We start from the raw sequence: 23191 nt of genomic DNA on the forward strand, positions 1-23191 counted from the left end.
GTCTGGGTATATTAGGGTGTCCTGTTCCCACTTCCTGTGTGGCGTCATACCTCCGTGTTCCCGTTCCTGTTTGTACATTGCTGTCGTCTGCCTTGCCCTGCTGTTGTTAAGTCTTAGTAAGTTTTATTAGTTCTGTATCACACTAGCTCCCGCTCTGCGTCTGTTGCATATATCTCGCTTCAGCATATATACACTGAATAATTTCACAAATGTACCTTTAAATGCCAGCATTCATCTGGCCACACCCCCATCCGCTTACCTATATAAGCAGGGATGGTGCCACACACTCATCTCCTTCTCAAATTTCATCACAAGCAACGTGTTGCTATATGCCCACTTGACGTGGAGAAAAATATTGGCTGGAAAAGCAATGTTTACGAGGAAAGGAAGCACAAGGAGATACGTTGACATCATATCTTTATTTTCTCTCTCACTATTTTCGAGAAAATACGGCGATATTGTCTTCGTACTGGAGTGTCTGGAAGATGATGATCATTCTAAAATCCTCCACCGGTTTTCGTATTGGGAGCACGCCGCTGCATGCCTCTCAACTGCAGTTCCTTGCTGTGTTGGTTGGGGTGAAACCTTTCAGGGCACAGCTGAACTGTGGACGCGCCGCTGTTGTGAGAAGCAGTGGGTTTTCAGGTTGGGTGAGTACTGTTTGCTGGCAGGCTCCACTTGTCTGTTAGTGCTATGGGGGCTAATTGATAATGTTATGAAAACCGGCCCCAGGCTAGGGTCCTTTGTTCAGTCTCCTAGGCGACAGAAGACCTTGGTCTGAAGCCATTTTAGTTTAACTAGTGGGCCGCGACCATTAACACTGGTGATCCCTGTGTTTTCTGGACGAGTGAATATCTCTCTGTCCCGTGTTAAGCCCCTTCTTTCATATCCAAATGAGAGTATTCCTTCACGAGGAGATATGTGCATGGATGTTCGATAGCGGAAGATCCATGTTCAAGTCAGCTACACAAGCCAGTTTGGTATTGTGCTGATTCCGTCGGGTGTTGGTAAAATCACCGTTGTAAAGCTGTGTTGACATCTTGTTTCTCTTTTCTCTTAAAAAGTGAGGAGGGTTTCAGAACGGCGGCCTGTCTGGGTGAGTGTTATATCATTGTGTACAAGTTCAGGTGATAGCTGCTTAGCTTACGGTTAGCCAGTCAGCTGTTAGCTGCGGTGTTAGCCTGCTGGGATCACTGCGTGGCCTACAGAGGTTGGGCCTACTGTTAGCCAGTCAGCTGTTAGCTGCGGCGCTAGCCGGTTGTGATCACTAGGAAACGTTAGCTTGCTGCTATCGGACAAGGCCAGCGCGGGGTAGCTCCGGCTCCTCGCGCGCCGCCGCGAGCTTCCCTCTGGTCGCGTGCGCCGTTCGCTCGGCGTCTCGCGAGCAGGGGCGGTAGCGACCGACGGTTGGGGCGGCCGTTAGCTTAATGCTACTCTGTTGAACGTGCTTTGATTATAACATGTTTTACACTCTTGACTACGACGTCATCTTTGACAGGGGATGTTCGTCGACCCTGCCCTGAGCCAGGACGGGGATTGCGTCAACAAAGAGGACTGTAGCGACTGGTTGGAGCAGCGGCGCTGCCCAGTTCGAACAACACAGGAATGGCTGTGTTTTCTACGGGGTCTTGAGACTGCACTTCGCTGATCTACGTTCCGGGTAGGACAAGGTTTGGCCAGACCTTATAACACGTCTTCTGGCTTTACCTTTCTAAATGTTTTGTGAATAACGATGTTTTCCCAAAACGTGTGTTGCTGCAATGCATTTAGGATACGACGCGAGTTATGTGTGAACTGTCTTTGTCACTGGCAGTTAGCTTCTCCGTGCAAATCGGGATGTGAAAATGATCTGGTTGTTATGTGAGAAACATCATGTGTGTTGTTATGTACCGTGTACTCACAACTAAGGTAACTAACCTATGAAGCTATGCTTAGTGACAAATGAGTGAAAGAATATTCTTTTCTCAGCCTGTGATGACAATGAACAGTGTGTTCACATATTAACAGGTTTTCCTGTTTTAACTGGCCGTATCAAGGGTAAAGTAGGGGGATTGTGTTTTTCCCCACGGTTCCCTGGGGACTTCTTCATCCTCCTATCAGACATGTTGTTGCACTACATTTGTGTCTTTGTGTGGTAGGGATGCGATGTAACCCTTAGCTTGATTGCTGAGGTTGTGCTATGACTGCTGGAGAAACTTTATTTTCCTAAAAGAGAAGATTGTTTGGTCGCTGTCGTGTGTGCTTAGCAAGGCCTGTGGCCGATACTAATCGAGAATTATGTATTCTCTCATTATGAAAAACGGCGTTCCTCTGTAGAGTGTTTTTGCCATTTTTTGTAGGTGATGATGGGTTGTGTGTGTCATGTGACCTACAACTGGGTTGGACTGGCCACAGAAGCACATGTGTATGTTGGACCGGGGCTCTTAGAGAGCCCTCTCTATTCTGTGTTTTTTCCTTAGTAAAAATCAGATAGCAGGTTAGCTCATGCGCTGTGTGAAGCTGTCAAACGCTTCATAGAGCTGACTATGACTGTGTCATATTCTCTTTTTGTCATTACATCGTATCATGGGTGTGGGGTCGTAAAGGGGTGAACTGGTAACCTTTCCTCTCCCCCTTGTTTCTGTCGGTCAGGGGTACACCCCCTGTCCTTCAAGGTTCCTGTCAGGTTGCGGTTCGGCACATTACGGGGTGGGGGGGTGGGGGGTGGGGGAGGGAGTTTCCTGGTCCCACGGCCTGGAATATTGGGCGTGTGCACCGCAGAAATTCCCCCGCCATAGAGTACGTCACCGTGCGCGTCTCTGTTGGTAGGACTTCCGTGTGCTGTTCAGGTCCATGTGATGGATCTGTTTCGGGGGGGTGGTCAGGGCTCCTCCTCACCAAGCACCTATTCGGGCCTTCTGTGAGTTCGGACTCCTCCTTCCATGTGAGGGAGCCTCCATCAGAGTACAGAGCCTTCCTCCTCAGATTGTCAAAGTGAGTGGACCCTCTAGAAGGTGTCCTATTCTATTGTGTATGTATTCGATTCAATTCGATTATTAAGTGTGTATGGGTTCAGTGCCTCTTCCCCGGAGAGCCCTAAAACCAATTTTTTACATGGCTCAAGGTGCAATATATTCTTTTCAATCTGTACAGCTCGCGTGGGAAGTCTCTCTGGGGATTCCCGTTTCCTTCCTATGGGAGGGTGGTGGGAGGTAAAAATGTGAAAATGTTTTACCCCCGGCTGTGTAGACTGGGATACATACTGTTGGTGCTTTCTTCTTTTCTATTCAAAAAGTGTTGGAGTTAGGAAGCATCACACCCCTCTTGTCGTTCCCCTGGGCGCCTTGGGGATTCAATGACAGGTCTAAATAGCCTGTTCATTGATGGGGGTGTGTCCCGACGCACGTATAGTGCTAGCTCGCTGTAAACAGGCGACTGACTGGCACGCCTTGGTTGCTTGAGGTTAAAACGGCGTTTTTATAGAGCAACTGAGATGGAGGTTTTTCCTCTTCCGACGACCACATCCCACGACCTGGGTTGGTTGTCGACGGATTCTCGTTCATGTCTGGGGGATGATGACGGAATGGATCTGAACATATGTAGAGGGGTCTCACGCCCTGGGGGTGGGCCACCGGGCGCGGTTCGCCCGAACGTCTGGGTGGCGCCTTCTTTTCATGTTAAGATCAACACGCATATCTGCCCTTTCTCCTGGTAGGTGGCGGCGTGGTTAGGGCACGGGACTGGTTCTGGTCACGCTGGTCCGGTTCAGTTGAATCCGTTGTCCGCCGGGGATGCATATCTGCTGTTCTGGTATCCTGAGGGACTTGGGCTTTTTTCAGGGGGAAAAATGCCAGGTCGGTCCGGGTGTCACAGGGTTAAGCACTATGGAGACCCTGGTTGGGTACGTTTTTACTCAGCACTGTCGTAATGGCTTACGGCCATGCCAACCTGTACACGCTCGATCTCGTCGGATCTCGGCCGCTACACAGGTTGGTCCTGGTTAGTACTTGGTTGGGAGACCGTCTGGGAATACCAAGTACGGTGTGCTTAGGGGCGGGTTCTCCATTATTTTTCGCTCCTCTCTCACGCATGGCGAAGAGGGGCCTGTTGGGGTGGTCTTTGACCTCCTCTGGTAACCCTGTGCTTCCCGTATCGCCAGGCCCGGTCCGAAGTAATGTTTCGTCGACCCGTAGGCCTGGGTTAACCCTTTTTGAAAACTGAAACACTTGTACTGCGGTATAGCCGGTGTATACCCGCAGGTGTGTTTTGGAGTTTTTTCTTGAGGGGTTATAGGAACAACCACCGCATTGGGTAACACCAAGGTGGTTGATTCCCTGGTGTGTTGGAGCAGTGTCAACTCCCGGGTTCACCGGTTGAGGGTGCCCCTGCACGTTCATGACGTCTGCCAATCGTGTCAGCCTTCTCTGCCTCAACCCCTCTGGGTGGGGGTTTTTAAATGGAGGCTTGGTCATACAACAACGCCAGCATACGCCCCTTCCGCCGGGGCGGCTGTGTTCAGCTGTCCCCTCTGGCGCCTGTCTCGTCCGCAGTCTCCAGGCTAGGGTTAACAGCCTGTTGCCTGGTTTTTCCCCGGTGCGCTGCCTGCTTCCGTTGGTTAACCTTTTTTGTGTGCTTACGGCCATGCTGACTGCCTGTTCTGCAGGGTCAGTGTGCCAGGCGGTGTACTATTGGGGGGACAGGGCCCGCTCGGCTGAGGGGCCTTTGTCCGAATACACTGGCGATGTGGGGGGCGGGGTCACTAAGTGCCCACCTGGTGGGGTCTTGATGCTGGCATCATGGACTTCTCCGGGCCCCCGTTCCAGGGGGTCCAGTCCCTTTGGTGGGTCTGGGTCTTCCTTCGCGCTCCGCTGCTGCGGCCTTGCCACGGGGTTGGGTTTGCCCTTGACCCCGTGATTCTGGGGGCAGTAACGAGGTTGTTTCCTCCGTTCGTTCCCGGGTGGCATGCGGGTTGTGCGTGTGTGTAGTCGTGGGGTCAAGCCACGGTCTGCTCACCCTGTGCGTTGAGTTGCTTGAGTGCCTCTTCGCACGGCCGGGTCCGTCGCCCTCCCGTGAAGCCACCAATAGGGGGGGTGCCCTCCATTAGGGTGGGTCGGGGGGGCTCGGCCCTCCCTGATCTGATGGCTGTGGGGGGCCTCAGCGGGGTGTATTTGTCGAGCTTCTAGCTCCCGCTCAGCTCCTATTATGCAACAGACGCAGAGCGGGAGCTAGTGTGATACAGAACGTTAGGTTATGAATATAACCAAGTTCTGTTAACACTAGTGGACGCTCTGCGTCTAGACGCCGCTGCGGCCCTTGATTTTTCATTGTGGTGAAATTTGTTGGGAAGGAGATGAGTGTGTGGCACCATCCCTGCTTATATAGGTAAGCGGATGGGGGTGTGGCCAGATGAATGCTGGCATTTAAAGGTACATTTGTGAAATTATTCAGTGTATATATGCTGAAGCGAGATATATGCAACAGACGCAGAGCGTCCACTAGTGTTAACAGAACTTGGTTATATTCATAACCTAACGTTTTCTGTTTTGTTCATCTTTGTTTTCATATCTCAGTCCGTGTTTATAATTAGCGCCAGCGCTGCTGTGCCTTTTGTTTTGTATATATCCCTGCCTTGCTCCTGAGTTCTGATATTAAAAGAACACCACATTGAGAAGAGCAACCACCGTCTCCTTCCTCCTGTCATTCCGCAGTTTCCGGCTCTCCTGTCAATCCGCATATTGGGTTCTTCTGTCATGCCTAATCGTAACACTTTTCTATAAACCAAACAATTCATCTCCGCTGTTTTCGTATGGAAAAGCGCTGTCATGCACTTGTCCTAATATACTAACCTACACTGTAGCACTCAACACTTTGATGAACATTGTTACTCAGCTGATAGAGTTGTGCCCTTCCTGATGACTTGTTGTACAAAACGTGTAAGTCACTTTGGATAAAAGCGTCAGCTAAATGACTAAATGTAAATGTAAATATATCAGTATCAGAGACAGTATCAGTATCAGAGACAGTATCAGAGACAGTATCAGAGACAGTATCAGAGACAGAGACGGTATCAGAGACAGTATCAGTATCAGAGACAGTATCAGAGACAGTATCAGAGACAGAGACGGTATCAGAGACAGTATCAGAGACAGACACAGTATCAGAGACAGAGACAGTATCAGAGACAGAGACAGTATCAGAGACAGTATCAGAGACAGTATCAGTATCAGAGACAGTATCAGAGACAGACACAGTATCAGAGACAGTATCAGAGACAGACACAGTATCAGAGACAGAGACAGTATCAGAGACAGAGACAGTATCAGAGACAGTATCAGAGACAGTATCAGTATCAGAGACAGAGACAGTATCAGTATCAGAGACAGTATCAGAGACAGTATCAGTATCAGAGACAGTATCAGTATCAGATACAGAGACAGTATCAGTATCAGAGATAGTATCAGAGACAGACACAGTATCAGAGACAGTATCAGAGACAGACACAGTATCAGAGACAGAGACAGTATCAGAGACAGAGACAGTATCAGAGACAGTATCAGAGACAGTATCAGTATCAGAGACAGTATCAGAGACAGAGTCAGTATCAGAGACAGTATCAGAGACAGTATCAGAGACAGAGACAGTATCAGAGACAGAGACAGAGAGAGTATCAGTATCAGAGACAGTATCAGAGACGGAGACAGTATCAGAGACAGTATCAGAGACAGAGACAGTATCAGTATCAGAGACAGTATCAGAGACAGTATCAGTATCAGAGACAGTATCAGTATCAGATACAGAGACAGTATCAGTATCAGAGATAGTATCAGAGACAGACACAGTATCAGAGACAGTATCAGAGACAGACACAGTATCAGAGACAGAGACAGTATCAGAGACAGAGACAGTATCAGAGACAGTATCAGAGACAGTATCAGTATCAGAGACAGTATCAGAGACAGAGTCAGTATCAGAGACAGTATCAGAGACAGTATCAGAGACAGAGACAGTATCAGAGACAGAGACAGAGAGAGTATCAGTATCAGAGACAGTATCAGAGACGGAGACAGTATCAGAGACAGTATCAGAGACAGAGTCAGTATCAGAGACAGTATCAGAGACAGTATCAGAGACAGAGACAGTATCAGTATCAGAGACAATATCAGAGACAGAGACAGTATCAGAGACAGTATCAGAGACAGTATCAGTATCAGAGACAGTATCAGAGACAGAGTCAGTATCAGAGACAGTATCAGAGACAGTATCAGAGACAGAGACAGTATCAGAGACAGAGACAGAGAGAGTATCAGTATCAGAGACAGTATCAGAGACAGAGACAGTATCAGAGACAGTATCAGAGACAGAGTCAGTATCAGAGACAGAGACAGTATCAGTATCAGAGACAGTATCAGAGACAGACACAGTATCAGAGACAGTATCAGAGACAGACACAGTATCAGAGACAGAGACAGTATCAGAGACAGAGACAGTATCAGAGACAGTATCAGAGACAGTATCAGTATCAGAGACAGTATCAGAGACAGAGACAGAGACAGTATCAGAGACAGTATCAGTATCAGAGACAGAGACAGTGTCAGTATCAGAGACAGTATCAGAGACAGTATCAGTATCAGAGACAGTATCAGTATCAGATACAGAGACAGTATCAGTATCAGAGACAGTATCAGAGACAGACACAGTATCAGAGACAGTATCAGAGACACACACAGTATCAGAGACAGTATCAGAGACAGACACAGTATCAGAGACAGAGACAGTATCAGAGACAGAGACAGTATCAGAGACAGTATCAGAGACAGTATCAGTATCAGAGACAGAGACAGTATCAGAGACAGTATCAGTATCAGAGACAGAGACAGTATCAGTATCAGAGACAGTATCAGAGACAGTATCAGTATCAGAGACAGTATCAGTATCAGATACAGAGACAGTATCAGTATCAGAGACAGTATCAGAGACAGACACAGTATCAGAGACAGTATCAGAGACAGACACAGTATCAGAGACAGAGACAGTATCAGAGACAGAGACAGTATCAGAGACAGTATCAGTATCAGAGACAGTATCAGAGACAGAGTCAGTATCAGAGACAGTATCAGAGACAGTATCAGAGACAGAGACAGTATCAGAGACAGAGACAGAGAGAGTATTAGTATCAGAGACAGTATCAGAGACAGAGACAGTATACCTAGGATGGCTTAGAGTAGACGACAGAGTACAGCAACTTGCAATGGGCCTGGTCTACAAGATACACTACGCGACCAAGGTACCCATGTACATGTCAAAATACTTCCCAAAGGTCAGTGAATACCACGATCACAACACCAGAGGGAGCTCCACAAATCATGTAAAACCCAGATTCGGCTCAAACAAGGGACTAAACACGTTTCGCAATTATGCCACATCAATGTGGAACGCCCTACCTAAAGCTGTAAAGGAATGTGAATCACTACCCACTTTCAAAAACACTCTCAAAAAACACCTACGTGAGACTGCAATTCGAAACTGGCCCCTACAAATGTCCTAACCTAGTTGTACAGTAAATTACCAAGTAAGGCTTTGTCAATATTCCAATGTACAGTGTAAAATGTGTGTGTGTCCCCTACCCAACCCCCCCCCCCCCCCCACCTCCAATGTACAGCCCTCACCCAACCCACCCAACCCCACCCCACCCAACCAACCTCCTCCAATGTACAGTTTCTACGCCAAATGTATATACACTCCTTTTCTGGACACTTTTGTATCACAAACAGTACTGTATTTGCAAATCTGATATGTCATAAATGTATAGATGTAGCAGTACTGTCTATCTGTATGTCATGTATGTCATATATGTTATGATGAATTGAAAATGGGGGACCCTGATGTAAACAAGACGAAAGTCTTTCTCTGGTCTGCATCCCCTTAACAATTGTATGTATTGAGCTGTACTGTACTGTACCCATTCTGCAATCTGTTAATAAACTGTTCAATCAATCAATCAATCATAGACAGTATCAGAGACAGAGTCAGTATCAGAGACAGTATCAGAGACAGTATCAGAGACAGAGACAGTATCAGTATCAGAGACAATATCAGAGACAGAGACAGTATCAGAGACAGAGACAGTATCAGTATCAGAGACAGTATCAGAGACAGAGACAGAGACAGTATCAGAGACAGTATCAGTATCAGTATCAGAGACAGTATCAGAGACAGTATCAGTATCAGAGACAGTATCAGACAGTATCAGTATCAGAGACAGAGACAGTATCAGAGACAGAGACAGTATCAGTATCAGAGACAGAGACAGTATCAGTATCAGATACAGTATCAGAGACAGTATCAGTATCAGAGACAGAGACAGAGACAGTATCAGAGACAGTATCAGTATCAGAGACAGTATCAGTATCAGAGACAGTATCAGTATCAGATACAGAGACAGTATCAGTATCAGAGACAGTATCAGAGACAGACACAGTATCAGAGACAGTATCAGAGACAGAGACAGTAACAGAGACAGAGTCAGTATCAGAGACAGTATCAGAGACAGAGACAGTATCAGTATCAGAGACAATATCAGAGACAGAGACAGTATCAGAGACAGAGACAGTATCAGTATCAGAGACAGTATCAGAGACAGAGACAGTATCAGTATCAGAGACAGTATCAGAGACAGAGACAGTATCAGAGACAGTATCAGTATCAGAGACAGTATCAGAGACAGTATCAGTATCAGAGACAGTATCAGACAGTATCAGTATCAGAGACAGAGACAGTATCAGAGACAGAGACAGTATCAGTATCAGAGACAGAGACAGTATCAGTATCAGAGACAGTGTCAGAGACAGAGACAGTATCAGAGACAGTATCAGACAGTATCAGTATCAGAGACAGAGACAGTATCAGAGACAGAGACAGTATCAGTATCAGAGACAGAGACAGTATCAGAGACAGTATCAGTATCAGAGACAGTATCAGTATCAGAGACAGAGACAGTATCAGAGACAGTATCAGTATCAGAGACAGTATCAGTATCAGAGACAGAGACAGTATCAGCGACCGTATCAGAGACAGTATCAGTATCAGAGACAGCATCAGAGACAGTATCAGTATCAGAGACAGTATCAGTATCAGACAGTATCAGTATCAGAGACAGAGACAGTATCAGTATCAGACAGTATCAGTATCAGAGACAGAGACAGTATCAGTATCAGACAGTATCAGTATCAGAGACAGTATCAGTATCAGTATCAGAGACAGAGACAGTATCAGTATCAGAGACAGTGTTACAAGAGTTAGAAAATGACTAGGTTTAGTGTTACAAGAATTAGAAAATGACAGCCATGACCGCTACACAAAGGCCCCCCCCCCCTGCTCATGTCACAACCACCTACCAAAAGCATTTATATAGTTTAATAAGTTCAGTCAGAAGGTAACAGGCACATAAGAATATTGATTTTAGTTCAAATTCTGAAGTTAACCCACATCTTTGATACAAAATTAATATCTACCCAAATCAAAAGCCCTGGGTAGACAAATCCGTCCGTGAGGCTCTGAAAGTGCGCACATCAGCATACAACACCGGGCTGGTGACAGGCAACATGGAAGAACACAAGATGGCAAGATACAACGTCAGGAGAGCAGTAATAGAGGCAAAACGGCGTTACAGGGATAAAGTTGAACTTCAGTTTGAACAGGCTGACTCTAGAGGCATGTGGCAGGGCCTCAGAACAATGACAGACTACAAAGGAACCCCCCTCAAACTGAACAGTGACATCTCCTTAGCAAATGATCTCAACTCCTTCTATGCGAGGTTTGAGGCTGTGAATAACAACACCAGCCTACAAACCACGGCAATGGGGGGGGGGGGGGTCTGCTGATGGAGACTCAGTGTTCAGGGTAACAGAGCATGAGGTGAGACGGATCTTTAAAAAAGTGGATATCAGGAAGGCAGCAGGACCGGACGGCATCCCCGGCCGCGTCCTAAAAGTCTGTGCCGACCAACTGGCCCCGGTATTCACTGACATCTTCAACCTGTCCTTGGAACAGGCCGTCATCCCCACCTGTCTGAAGAAGTCCACCATCATCCCTGTACCCAAAAAATCTACGCCCGCTTGCCTCAACGACTACCGCCCTGTAGCCCTCACCTCCATAGCCATGAAGTGCTTTGAGAAGCTAGTGAAGGGCTACATCTGTTCCTCCCTCCCCATCAACCTGGACCCTCTGCAATTTGCATATCGCCCCAACAGGTCCACGGAGGACGCCATAGCCCATGTGCTGCACACAGCAGCATCACATCTGGACAAGAGGAAGGGGAACTACAGATACAGCTGGGAAAAGTCCAGGAACAGCTGTTTGCCTGCCGTTATGATGCCGTTTTGCGAGGTTAATGTTAACAATGACCAGCGGGGGCGCTCTCATACAGCTGGTGACAACTGCCCGACGCGCCGGCTTTTGTTCATTCATTGGAGGAGCTCCGTGCTGGACTAAGCTCGAGTTCCATTCAATTCCATTACAGCTGGTGACTTCATTCATAGGATGCTACAACGTCCTACAGTATGTCTACAGACTGCATGAATGAATGTTGCTGAATTAAAGAATGAATAAGTTAAACGTGTCAATTCAGCAGTCAAAGTGTATAATATTAAAACGTGTCAAATCTAACTTCATTAGATGGCCGACGTACGGCTCTCTTGTCCATTCATTTCATCAAAAGAAAGCGTTAGTGTAATGCTTCTTGGTAACAATAAGTTTGTGTACGCAATGTTGCTGAATAAAATAATGAAACCGTTAAGACCTGTCGAATTAGCAGTGGAGGTGCCAGGTGGGCTCTATTTATAATGATATATTTCGTCTACTACCGTGGTCTAGTGGTTTATCCCCATTCCTTTCAAGCCGACGCCCGGGGTTTGATTCCCAGCCCTTTCTAATATTTATATTTTTTTTTATTATTTATAAAATTAAATTGCCCGCAACGATGTGCATAATACAATAGTAATAATATATAATAAGAATCCAACCAATAGAGCGACATTGTGCAATAAACAAGTAAACAAAGTAGGGCATATCGGCATTTGTACATGAGTTAAGAGTGTTCTCACGGCGCGTCATCAAACCGGAAGTCGGCCTACTTGGCGATAAACTTGGATGTAAACAACGCGTGATTGCATCGAACTAGCAACTCTTCAAGTTCATTTTTGCTCAAAATGGTCAATTATTGCCGTGTTCTTGGCTGTACTAATAGGTCGGATAGGGAAACGCATTTGGAGTTCTTCAGATTGCCAATTGTCATCACAAATCAAGGAGAAGAGGGCAAACAGGAAAGGAGACGTTTGTGGTTGGCCAAACTGAACCAGGATTTCCATGGCAAGACTCTTGTCAACATTCGAGTTTGTTCTGCGCATTTCTTGTCAGGTAATGTGAAATATATTCTTGGCTGGATATGATTGTTATCTCATTTCATAACCTACTACAGTAGTAGTGTAAGACTCAGTTTACGTTATGGTAACGTTACGTCAGGTAACGTTATGTGAAATATTAATAACAGCAACTATCATTTTACAGTGGAATAGTATGAGGCTGGATATGATTCTTATCTCATTTCATAACCTACTACAGTGTAAGACTCCGTTTCTGTAAATGTTCCTAAAATGTAGTGTCAAAACAAAGTGTTTCTTGTCAGGTAACGTTATGTGAAATATTAATAACAGCGACTATCATTTTACAGTGGAATAGTATGAGGCTGGATATGATTCTTATCTCATTTCATAACCTACTACAGTAGTAGTGTAAGACTCAGTTTACGTTATGGTAACGTTACGTCAGGTAACGTTATGTGAAATATTAATAACAGCAACTATCATTTTACAGTGGAATAGTATGAGGCTGGATATGATTATTATCTCATTTCATAACCTACTACAGTGTAAGACTCCGTTTCTGTAAATGTTCCTAAAATGTAGTGTCAAAACAAAGTGTTTCTTGTCAGGTAACGTTATGTGAAATATTAATAACAGCAACTATCATTTTACAGTGGAATAGTATGAGGCTGGATATGATTCTTATCTCATTTCATAACCTACTACAGTGTAAGACTCCGTTTCTGTAAATGTTCCTAAAATGTAGTGTCAAAACAAAGTGTTTCTTGTCAGGTAACGTTATGTGAAATATTAATAACAGCGACTATCATTTTACAGTGGAATAGTATGAGGCTGGATATGATTCTTATCTCATTTCATAACCTACTACAGTAGTAGTGTAAGACTCAGTTTACGTTATGGTAACGTTACGTCAGGTAACGTTATGTGAAATATTAATAACAGCAACTATCATTTTACAGTGGAATAGTATGAGGCTGGATATGATTCTTATCTCATTTCATAACCTACTACAGTGTAAGACTCCGTTTCTGTAAATGTTCCTAAAATGTAGTGTCAAAACAAAGTGTTTCTTGTCAGGTAACGTTATGTGAAATATTAATAACAGCGACTATCATTTTACAGTGGAATAGTATGAGGCTGGATATGATTCTTATCTCATTTCATAACCTACTACAGTGTAAGACTCCGTTTCTGTAAATGTTCCTAAAATGTAGTGTCAAAACAAAGTGTTTCTTGTCAGGTAACGTTATGTGAAATATTAATAACAGCGACTATCATTTTACAGTGGAATAGTATGAGGCTGGATATGATTCTTATCTCATTTCATAACCTACTACAGTAGTAGTGTAAGACTCAGTTTACGTTATGGTAACGTTACGTCAGGTAACGTTATGTGAAATATTAATAACAGCGACTATCATTTTACAGTGGAATAGTATGAGGCTGGATATGATTCTTATCTCATTTCATAACCTACTACAGTAGTAGTGTAAGACTCAGTTTACGTTATGGTAACGTTACGTCAGGTAACGTTATGTGAAATATTAATAACAGCGACTATCATTTTACAGTGGAATAGTATGAGGCTGGATATGATTCTTATCTCATTTCATAACCTACTACAGTAGTAGTGTAAGACTCAGTTTACGTTATGGTAACGTTACGTCAGGTAACGTTATGTGAAATATTAATAACAGCAACTATCATTTTACAGTGGAATAGTATGAGGCTGGATATGATTCTTATCTCATTTCATAACCTACTACAGTGTAAGACTCCGTTTCTGTAAATGTTCCTAAAATGTAGTGTCAAAACAAAGTGTTTCTTGTCAGGTAACGTTATGTGAAATATTAATAACAGCGACTATCATTTTACAGTGGAATAGTATGAGGCTGGATATGATTCTTATCTCATTTCATAACCTACTACAGTGTAAGACTCCGTTTCTGTAAATGTTCCTAAAATGTAGTGTCAAAACAAAGTGTTTCTTGTCAGGTAACGTTATGTGAAATATTAATAACAGCGACTATCATTTTACAGTGGAATAGTATGAGGCTGGATATGATTCTTATCTCATTTCATAACCTACTACAGTAGTAGTGTAAGACTCAGTTTACGTTATGGTAACGTTACGTCAGGTAACGTTATGTGAAATATTAATAACAGCGACTATCATTTTACAGTGGAATAGTATGAGGCTGGATATGATTCTTATCTCATTTCATAACCTACTACAGTAGTAGTGTAAGACTCAGTTTACGTTATGGTAACGTTACGTCAGGTAACGTTATGTGAAATATTAATAACAGCGACTATCATTTTACAGTGGAATAGTATGAGGCTGGATATGATTCTTATCTCATTTCATAACCTACTACAGTGTATGTGTAAGACTCCGTTTCTGTAAATGTTCCTAAAATGTAGCGTCTAAAGTGTGCTATATTTTTCATTATTGTATTCCAGGTAAAAAGTGTCACCTGTACAAGAAAGATGACCCAGATTGGGTGCCATCTGTAAATATGACCGGAAAGCAACAGCCTTCTTCTCTGCAACCACCTAAAGAAACACAATACCAACGGCGTGTGAATTGTACCCAGCAGAAACTGAAGGTGGATGCTGCCCATGCCTTGCTTCTTATGGACATACCAGCTGCTGCTGATGATTCTGCTGCAAGTGATAATGTGTGCAGTATAGGTACTCAAACTGATATGACTGGTGATTTTATTTATTCTATGACCAATGAAGTTATAAATCTGAGAGCGGAAAACCTTCAGTTGCGTTCTGATGTGAAACAGTTGTCCTCTACCTATGACCAAAGTGCATTTGTGGGTAAAGATGAGAAGGTTTTATTTTTCACTGGTCTACCTACATTCCAGATTTTGTTAGCACTCTATGCATACCTTAGTCCCCACCTTCCTGTGAAGAAGTCGCTTAATCCATTCAAGATGCTGATGCTGACATTGATGCGACTAAGGCTTAATGTTTCTACAACCTTCCTATGTTATGCATTCAATGTGTCAATATCCACTGCTTCTAGGGTATTTACTTATTGTATTTTGCACAATCACAATGTTGAGTTTTTTTGTGGAGGACATCTTCAGTTTTGCAGGATTTTGAGAAAGCATGGCACTTGAGACAAAACACACTATATCCTATATAATTGTATTTTAATTCCTCTTGTTTCTTTATATACATTGCATACAGCTTGTTATATTACATTTTATTGTATTTTCTTGTTCTTGTGACCATCTTGGTCGACAGGTCATTTGTCAAGTAATTGGTCAAACGTTTCACACCGAAACGTCATGATATGATTTCAGGCTGCCAATAAATTTGGAAAAACCTGGAGTGCGTGCCTGGACATTGTTTTTCCATATTTTTATGTGTGGTACAATACACCATTCCCATCAGAACACTTGAATAACAGAAGAGACAGTTTTGTATGTAACGTGTTTAATAATTGTTTAATAATTTTGTCACAGGAGAGATTAGCCTCTAGGATGGAACCCAGGTAGGTAATTTCATCTTTCCTTGTGACAATATTGTCACCCACTGTAACTGAGAAGTTACAAGTTGTCGAACAGAACTTGTAAGTCGCTTTGGATAAAAGTGTCAGCTATTTTCTTTTCTATTTTTTTTTTATATCCTTTATTTATCCAGGAATGTCCCATTGAGATACAATATATCTTCTTCCAGGGAGTCCTGACCAACACGGCACACAACACGTTTCAACATAAAAACAAGGGCATTAAACAAAAAACATACAAATCAAATATGTGATAGTGGCTTAGCCACACATTTTGCAGAGATTTGTAGCAGTGTTCCATTCAGATTATCAACACTGCAAGGTTTATCTGGTTTAAGTGATAGGAGGAGCTTTTCAATATCATTTGGACTTGTGCATTTAAATTTAAATCGGCATTTCTTGTCATACATTATATGTTTTTTAATTACAGAGTCTGACAGCTTACCACTCATTGGCAACATTTGATTTATAATTGTGTTTACCTTGGAAACAAAGTAATTGTTGAAATGAGTTGCAATGTCAAATGGTTCATTCAATGTTTTCCATAGTCTCTTACTATCCCCTTTACACTCCTCCAATCTGGTTTGATAATAATGTTTTTTCTTCTGTAATTGTATTCATTTATAAATGTATAACTGTTGATTGATATGCACTGTCCCTGATCAAATAAACTGAGTAAACTCAAACGAAACTATTGTTTTATTGCACAATCGTAGCGGGCATTGTAACGTTTGGGGTTTTGCGAGAGAACCAGTGTTGCAGTGAAAGATTAAACAAGTGAGAGAGACAGATGGACAGAATGAATTAATGAAAACTTTATTTAACTGATTGCAGAATGGGTACAATACAGTATGGCTCAATACACACAAAATGTTTAAGGGGATGCAGAGCAGAGAAAGACTAGCCTGTGAAGGTGTCACATTGGATTGGCAACCCCCCACACACCATTGAAATGCTAATTGTTGGGGGACCCTGATGTAAACGAGACGAAAGTATTTCTCAGGTCTGCACCCCCTTAACAATTGTATGTATTGAGCTGTGGTGTTCCACAAGGAAGCATACTAGGACCGCTACTATTCCTAATTTATGCAAATGACATGTCGTCAGCTTGTGACTGCAACTTGTTCCTGTTTGCGGACGACTCAGCCCTGCTGGTCTCTGACAAGAACAAGTTACAGGTTGAAAAAGCCCTCAGCTCGGAACTAGGCAAAATCTGCATATGGCTCGCCGACAACAAACTATCATTACACATGGGCAAAACAGAGTCCATTCTCTTCGGTTCAAATAACAAACTCAGCAAGACTGACGGCTTCTCGGTTACAGTGGGTGACAATATTGTCACAAGGAAAGATGAAATTACCTACCTGGGTTCCATCCTAGAGGCTAATCTTTCCTGTGACAAAATGGCATCCAATGTAATAAAAAAAGTCAACCAACGAACGCGATTCTTGTACCGGATCTCCTCTCTGGTAAACAAGAATACCCTGAAGACTCTAGCAGGAGCACTCATTCAAGGGTACTACGACTATGCTTGCACCTCATGGTACCAAAGCACCTCAAGGGCACTAAAAAACAAATTACAAACATCTCAAAACAAGCTAGTCAGACTACTACTTGACCTGACTCCTAGAACCCACCTCACCCCTGCCCACTTTGACAACCTAGGATGGCTTAGAGTAGACGACAGAGTACAGCAACTTGCAATGGGCCTGGTCTACAAGATACACTACGCGACCAAGGTACCCATGTACATGTCAAAATACTTCCCAAAGGTCAGTGAATACCACGATCACAACACCAGAGGGAGCTCCACAAATCATGTAAAACCCAGATTCGGCTCAAACAAGGGACTAAACACGTTTCGCAATTATGCCACATCAATGTGGAACGCCCTGCCTAAAGCTGTAAAGGAATGTGAATCACTACCCACCTTCAAAAACACTCTCAAAAAACACCTACGTGAGACTGCAATTCGAAACTGGCCCCTACAAATGTCCTAACCTAGTTGTACAGTAAATGACCAAGTAAGGCTTTGACAACATTCCAATGTACAGTGTAAAATGTGTGTGTGTCCCCTACCCAACCCCCCCCCCCCCCCCCACCTCCAATGTACAGCCCTCACCCAACCCACCCAACCCCACCCCACCAACCTCCTCCAATGTACAGTTTCTACGCCAAATGTATATACACTCCTTTTCTGGACACTTTTGTATCACAAACAGTACTGTATTTGCAAATCTGATATGTCATAAATGTATAGATGTAGCAGTACTGTCTATCTGTATGTCATGTATGTTATGATGAATTGAAAATGGGGGACCCTGGTGGAAACAAGACGAAAGTCTTTCTCTGGTCTGCATCCCCTTAACAATTGTATGTATTGAGATGTACTGTACTGTACCCATTCTGCAAGCTGTTAATAAACTTTTCAATCAATCAATCAAGACTAAGCTCATTGAGCTGAGTAATATTATTGGCAAAACTTAGCCTGAAGTATATAATTAGGTTGCTGTATATCAAAAAAAATAATAATAATTGTTCTTGTTACTGACTCGTGTCAATCTTCCATGTTTTCGCTATAGTGTGTAGACCTTGCTACACATGTATTTCGTTCATATTGTTTATGGACAATGAGATGGGAGTGGAACTTTGTACATGCCCTTTGGGCTTCGTTCCCTCCTAGCACTGTTTTTTTAAATAATGTGCTAAATAAATAAAATAAACTAAACATATGAAGCTAAATACTCTGCTCTCACATTGTAGCTTCCTGGGGGCTTGTTCAGAGGAGGCTGAACTCACATTTCGCCGTGAACTCAGCTGTAACATTATTACTGACTGTGGATCGCTCGTGCTATCGCGCAACGTGATTGGTTGTTTCAAAACAAAGTGGGTCTGGGAAATGAAGTGTGGATTCGCGCAAAATGAATTAATATATATACATTTAATAACGTTAATTTTTAATCGTTGGGCATGGGGGGAGGTATCAAGTCTTTTCAAGTCAAGTGAAGTTGCGTAGCAACAACAGCGCGCAAAATGAATTAATATATATACATTTAATAACGTTAATTTTTAATCGTTGGGCATGGGGGGAGGTATCAAGTCTTTTCAAGTCAAGTGAAGTTGCGTAGCAACAACAGACAATAAGTTGACTCAGAATAATGTACAAATGCCGATATGCCCTACTTTGTTTACTTGTTTATTGCACAATGTCGCTCTATTGGTTGGATTCTTATTATATATTATTACTATTGTATTATGCACATCGTTGCGGGCAATTTAATTTTTATAAATAATAAAAAAATATATAAATATTAGAAAGGCCTGGGAATCAAACCCCGGGCGTCGGCTTGAAAGGAATGGGGATAAACCACTAGACCACGGTACTAGTCAAAATATATCATTATAAATAGAGCCCACCTAGCTATCTACACAAAATATATACATTGACTGCTCCATTCGACAGGTTTTAACTGGTTAATTATTTTATTCAGCAACATTGCTTTAGACATGGTATGGTATTTATTTTAGACAACAAAACATACAGATCGTTATACAGTATACTGTGTAGGACGTTGTAGCGTCCGTCTAATGACTTTGCGCCTCCTGGCGGCATAAAATAGAACAGCAGCCTGGGTTCCTAATTCATTTCCGACGTGATATAACCGTGCTCACGTCGCGGCAAAGCGCCCAGGAAAACTAAACGCTTCATCTGTATGTGAGAATGCTGTTCATCGACTACAGCTCAGCATTCAATACCATAGTCCCCTCCAAACTCATAGCCAAGCTCAGGGACCTGGGCTTGAACTATGACCTGTGCCAGTGGGTCCTGGACTTCCTGACGGGCAGACCCCAGGTGGTAAGAGCCGGCAACTGCACCTCCTCATCCATCACGCTCAACATAGGGGCTCCCCAGGGCTGTGTTCTGAGCCCCCTCCTCTACTCCCTGTACACACATGACTGCGTAGCACAGCGGAACAACAACACCATCATCAAATTTGCTGATGACACAGTAGTGGTGGGCCTGATCTCTGCCAACGACAAAAGGGCCTACCTGGAAGAGGTAGAGAACCTGTCACAGTGGTGTCAGGAGAACTGCCTCTCCCTGAACGTCAGCAAAACAAAAGAGATGATTGTGGACTTCAGGAGGTCGGGGGTCAAGGACTACAGCCCCCTCAGCATCGACGGGGCACCAGTTGAGAGAGTGAACAGTTTCAAGTACCTCGGAGCCCACATATCCGAGGACTTGACATGGACCACACACATTGACAGTGTTGTGAAGAAGGCACGACAACGCCTCTACTTCCTCAGGCGCCTAAGGAAGTTCCAAGTCAGTCAGAAGATCCTTAGGAACTTCTACTCATGTACAATAGAGAGCATCCTGACCGGCAACATCACCTCCTGGTTTGGGAATAGCACTGCACAAGACCGTAGCAGACTACAAAGAGTGACACGTTCAGCCGAACGCACAATTAGAGGGGGGCTTCCCACCCTCCAGAACATTTACAACAAGCGGTGCAAGGGGAAGGCTAAGAGAATTATTAAGGACTCGAGCCACCCGAACAACTGCCTCTTTGAACTGCTGCCGTCAGGCAAGCGATACCGGAGTCTTATGGCGAGCACAGAAAGACTCAGAAGGAGCTTCTATCCCCAGGCCATCAGGCTGCTAAACGAACAATAATCGCTAAACGAACAATAATCACTATGCAACAACCATCAAATGCACACAGCACACACACCCACAAGCACACACTCACTCAAACAAACAACACACTGCAGCACCCACTCTCCACACTTTAGATCACACAAACACACTTACACTTTATATTTATTGATAAAGGATTTGCACTACAACTCGTACACCTACTGTGAATTGTACCTAAACTGCACCTCGTCCATTTATGCCTTGCACTATATAGTATTGTATATTAGTACACTGCACAGTATTGTATATTGTATGGTAACTACGTCTACGAACATTGTACATATGTCTAAACTGAACACTGTGACCTCTTTTTTTTACTTCTAATTTTTACTATGTTTTTATTTCATACTTATCTTGTCATGCACAGTCTCTGGAGCGCAACAGTAAGAAGCATTTTGTACAAAAGTATTCTGTACTTCTGTATGACAACTATTAAAGAAACTTGAAACTTGATTAAATTATTTAGTGTGAGGGACATCTGATTAATAGGAAAATGTTGATTTCATTACAAGTACATTTTATAATCATATTAAGACAGCTGTCATAGTGTCCATAACAGGGTTGAAGATTAATAGTGCCCATATCATAAAATCTTCTTCTTCTTTTTCTTTCGGCTTTTCCCGTCAGGGGTCGCCACAGCGGATCATCCGTTTCCATCTGTTTCTGTCATCTGCGTCGTCCTCCGTCACTCCCGCTGCCCGCATGTCCTCCTTCACTGTGTCCATAAACCTCCTCTTGGGCCTTCCCCTCCTCCTCTTTCCTGGCAGCTCCATCTCCAGCATCCTCCTCCCGATGTACCCCACCTCCCTCCTCCGCACATGTCCAAACCATCTCAGTCTTACTTCTCTCACTTTCTGCCCGAACTGCTCAAAATGGGCCGTTCCTCTGATGTAGACATTTTCGATTTTGTCCAACCTTGTTTTCTGGATGTTAAATATGTACTTAAAGTGCCACTTGCAGGTTAAACCCTAGTCTTCAATTATGTGTAGTTTACATCATTGGTATCTATTTTCATTATTTATTTTCTTCCATTTGACGCCGGAAATTCCACTCAGAAAGGGTTCAAAATGTCCATGCACGAATAACATGTATGGAGCCAATCAAAAAGCGTATCAGACGCTATCAGTGCCGTGACGTCACTGCAGGTAACTTTTCCATACCTCTCATCCACTACAATGGAGTTTGACGAGCGAGGAAAGACATTTCCTTGATCCAAATGGACGCCTTACAAGACGAAAATGGGTTTAATTGTCGGAGAGACTTTCATGGACCAGCTACTACTGCATTTTTGGTTGAAACAAAGGTAGTTATAAGGTTTTTAATGTCGTAAAAAAATAACTACATTTACCACTAGGCAGCCTGTTGTTCAGTACGCAGCGCCATTGGCTGTCGCCTTATCCCCGTCACGGGTCATAGTACCAAGCTAGCTAGCTAACGTCAGAGCTATATAATAATAATCTTTTAGATGGCTCTGGCTAACGTTAACGTTAGCATTATGTCTACTGTCGTGAACCATTTTAAATCGGGGCATGTAGAGGAGTTTCGGGAACGAGTAAAATGTGCAGGTCCTCTTCTCAGACCTGTGGGGCAAAGCACTGCACGCATCATGCCGGCTAGCAAGCTACACGTCACGGCATGTTGATACGATAGTAGCCCCTTTCATGACTGTGATGCCACCCTGCTGCCCTGATACCTGGTCATCATTACGATCAGGGGTGCCTCAGGGGGTGTGCGAGCAGTGCGGTCGCACAGGGCTTCGCGGGAAGGGGGGCCTCGCACAAAAAAATAAAAATAAAAATAATTTTTTTTTTTTTATTTATTATTTTTTTATTATTATTTTTTTTTATTATTATTTTTTTTTTTGCGAGGCCCCCCCTTCCCGCGAGGCCCTTTTTCATCACAGACCTAAAATCTAGTTTTGCTTATATGCTTATATATTTCACATTAGACACGTTTGTAGAATGTTCCTGGCTCTGCGGCTCTGCAGCAGACATACTCACTATTGGAGCTCTGGGGCTCTGCAGCAGACATACTATTGGTTTCAACAAAGGGAGGGGTTACATCATGTGTACGCGCGTGCGTCAGCTGCGTTTGACTATTTCGCGCGTGCAGCTTTGGAGGTTATGCTTAGTTATGCCAGCCAAAACGAAGAGGATGGTCATTCGGCAGATGAACTGAAGATGAAAGTTGTTGCATGTTAGACAGTTCAGTCAGGCTAGCCATGTCGGCTTAGCTAAAGGCAGGGACAGCTAGTTAGCTTTAGCTACGTTATATTATCGACTGCTAACGTGTGGTTCAGTCGGGATAGCCATGATGATGTCGGCTAGTAGCTAGCTTAGCTAAAGGCTAACTAGCGTTAGCTAACCTAGAGAGAGCGTGTGCAGCATTGTTATGCCAAGATGAAGAGGACGGTCATTCGGCAGATGAACTTCGTCAACTCCACAGGGTTGTCTCCATCCTCTTGGACGTTTGGTGAGTTTTTAATGCACTCTATTCTATTCCCGCCGTGGATATATCTCTCTCTCTCTCTCTCGGGAGCCAAACGGGCCGGCTAGCTGTTGTAGTAGCTAACGGTGTGTGGCCTGGTGTCAGTACCTGGCTACT

General features: G+C 43.7%; 1 protein-coding gene across 1 annotated transcript in view; it reads right to left on the reverse strand.

The window, feature by feature from the left end:
• basp1 (brain abundant, membrane attached signal protein 1) overlaps window positions 1-23191 on the reverse strand; it is a gene marked incomplete at its 3' end in the record, with an annotated part of 133341 nt that overhangs the window by 31186 nt on the left and 78964 nt on the right. The gene's annotated exons all lie outside the window — the stretch shown is intronic.

The sequence above is a fragment of the Notolepis coatsorum genome (assembly GCF_963971535.1).
Source record: "Notolepis coatsorum genome assembly, chromosome: 13".
In the NCBI taxonomy this organism is placed as follows: Eukaryota; Metazoa; Chordata; class Actinopteri; order Aulopiformes; family Paralepididae; genus Notolepis; species Notolepis coatsorum.